Genomic DNA, 2,586 nt, shown 5'->3' with positions numbered 1-2,586 from the left:
GTTTGTAATAAAACACTTACAATTAAGCATCTAATAGAAGAGTGTACAACATATGAGGGCCTCAGAAAGAGGTTCCGTCTAAGAAGTGACATTACTGCTGATCTGGATAATGGAAATGAAGAAAAGATAGTTGCATTTTTACACGCCAGTGGACTTCTTAGAAGTCTGTAAAAGTTGGAAAATTTTTAAAGCTGTGTAAAGAATCTCTAAGTGGAATTCATTATGTATATGAGAGTCTCGAAGCGTGGCAGGTGTAGTGACGGGAGGTATCCCTCTTGCCTAGGTCACCCTGGCTCGTCTGCATACAAGAGCAGGGAGTCGGGGTGTGTCCGATGATGGCATGGGGGACCCTCAAGGGTGGACTGAGGGCGCGAAGCTATGGGTAAGTGCAATGGCTGCCTGTAAGCAGCCATTGCACTTACCCATAGCGGTTACCCATAGTTTGCCCATTATAAACAGGCTACAGCCTGTTTATAATGGGCAAACAACTCCCACGGCATCCTGGCGCGACTAATATACTGCTTCACGGCAGTTCTTGTCGCCCCAAGGATGTTAAAATTAACAACGAAACGAGATGGGTATAAGAAAATAAATGGAATGGTATGGTATTGTTTTTATAGTTTGACTTTTATCTTCTTTGAGAATTTTATCTCAAATTTTAATTTTGGGGTTCTTTACACCCCATAAGTGTTGTGTTGATTTTGTTTTTGTGGTGTTTTAATGTTTCTGTGTAGTTTGTGTTTTTAAATAAAATGTAAGGGCCCTTTACACCCTTACATATGACGATCCTGATGGTGATACTAATTTCCTTTAAGAATGTGACGAGGGCTAATGACCTTAGTAGTCGATGCCCGTAAAAATACACAAAAAAAAGGATTTAGGATTGATTTATTGTATGAGCACACCATATATTTACTGTAGGAATAGACATCGATACACGAGCATACTTTACATCTGCAACTATAATTATTGCAGTACCGACGGGAATTAAAATCTTTAGATGAATAGCTACAATGCAAGGAATAACAAAAAAAAATCACCTCAAATAATCTGATCAATAGGATTTGTATTTCTATTCACTATTGGAGGATTTACAGGAGTAATTCTAGCAATTTCATCAATTGATGTTATCCTACACGACACATACTACGTAGTAGCTCATTTCCATTATGTTCTATCAATAGGAGCAGTTTTCGCTATTATAGCGAGAATTATTCACTGATTTCCATTAATGACAGGTATAAGAATAAATAAAAAATGATTAAAAATTCAATTTTCAACTATATTTCTTGGAGTAAACCTAACATTCTTTCCCCAACACTTCTTAGGATTAACAGGAATACCACGATGATATTCAGACTATCCAGACAACTATATAACATGAAATATAATTTCATCAATAGGATCCTTAATTTCAATAATTAGAATTATAATATTTATATTCATCATATGAGAGTCAATAGTATTCAAACGAATTACAATTTTCAAAAACAATAAATCATCATCAATTGAATGATTTTCTATTACACACCCCCCTGATCACTCATTCAATGAACTACCATTAGTATCAAAGCCGTTCTAAGAGTGGCAGAAAATTGCCATGAACTTAAAATTCATTAATAAATTAAAAAATATATTTTTAGAAATCTCATCACGAATAAAATTTAATATAATAAACAGAGCTAGACCAATTATAGAACAACTAATAAATTTCCACGATCACACTATAATGATCCTGTTATCTATTACAATAACAGTAACAATTATAATAATAACAATAACAAAAAATAAAATATCAAATAATCTACTAACAGAAAATCAAATAATAGAAACAATCTGAACAACAACACCAGCAATTATCTTAATTTTCATCGCTATCCCATCAATTAAAATTTAATATTTGATAGAAGAAGTAATTAAACCATCAATCACCATTAAAACAATCGGACATCAATGATACTGATCATATGAATACTCAGACTCAAAAAAAATAGAATTTGAATCATACATGAAACCACAAAATGACTTAACTTCATTCCGACTAATTGAAGTTGACAACCGAATAATTATTCCATTCTTAACACAAATCCGGATAATCGTATCATCATCCTATGTAATCCACACTTAAACAATTCCATCAATAGGAGTAAAAATAGACGCAATCCCAGGACGACTAAATCAAATTAGATTAATAACAAAAATCCCGGGAGTATTATTTGGACAATGTTCAGAAATTTGTGGAATAAATCACAGATTTATACCAATTACTATAGAAAGAATTTACATAAAATCATTTATTAAATGAATAAAAACATAAAAATAAATAAACATTAAGTGACTGAAAGAAAGTAATGGTCTCTTAAACCAAAATATAGTAAACATCGAATACTCTTAATGAAAGACGCTAGTTTAAAAAAAAAAAACATTTAACTGTCAAATAAAAAATACATAAAATGTGCATCTTGATTCCACAAATGTCCCCAATAATATGAAACTTAATATTAATAATGACAACTACAATTATAATAAATATAACAAAATTATTCTTCATAACAAATGTACCCCCCCCCCAAAAAAAAGAAAATA

The 2,586-nt window shown here is 31.8% G+C and overlaps 1 pseudogene; it reads left to right on the top strand.

Moving 5' to 3' along the window:
* The first annotated feature begins 1,600 nt into the window (after positions 1-1,600).
* LOC142317856 (cytochrome c oxidase subunit 2-like) lies at positions 1,601-2,305 on the top strand (annotated as a pseudogene).
* Positions 2,306-2,586: the final 281 nt, after the last annotated feature.

This window comes from Lycorma delicatula, chromosome 1, assembly GCF_047948215.1.
Source record: "Lycorma delicatula isolate Av1 chromosome 1, ASM4794821v1, whole genome shotgun sequence".
In the NCBI taxonomy this organism is placed as follows: Eukaryota; Metazoa; Arthropoda; class Insecta; order Hemiptera; family Fulgoridae; genus Lycorma; species Lycorma delicatula.
The sequence above is the reverse complement of the archived record's forward strand: the minus strand, read 5'-3'. Positions and strand labels throughout refer to the sequence as shown.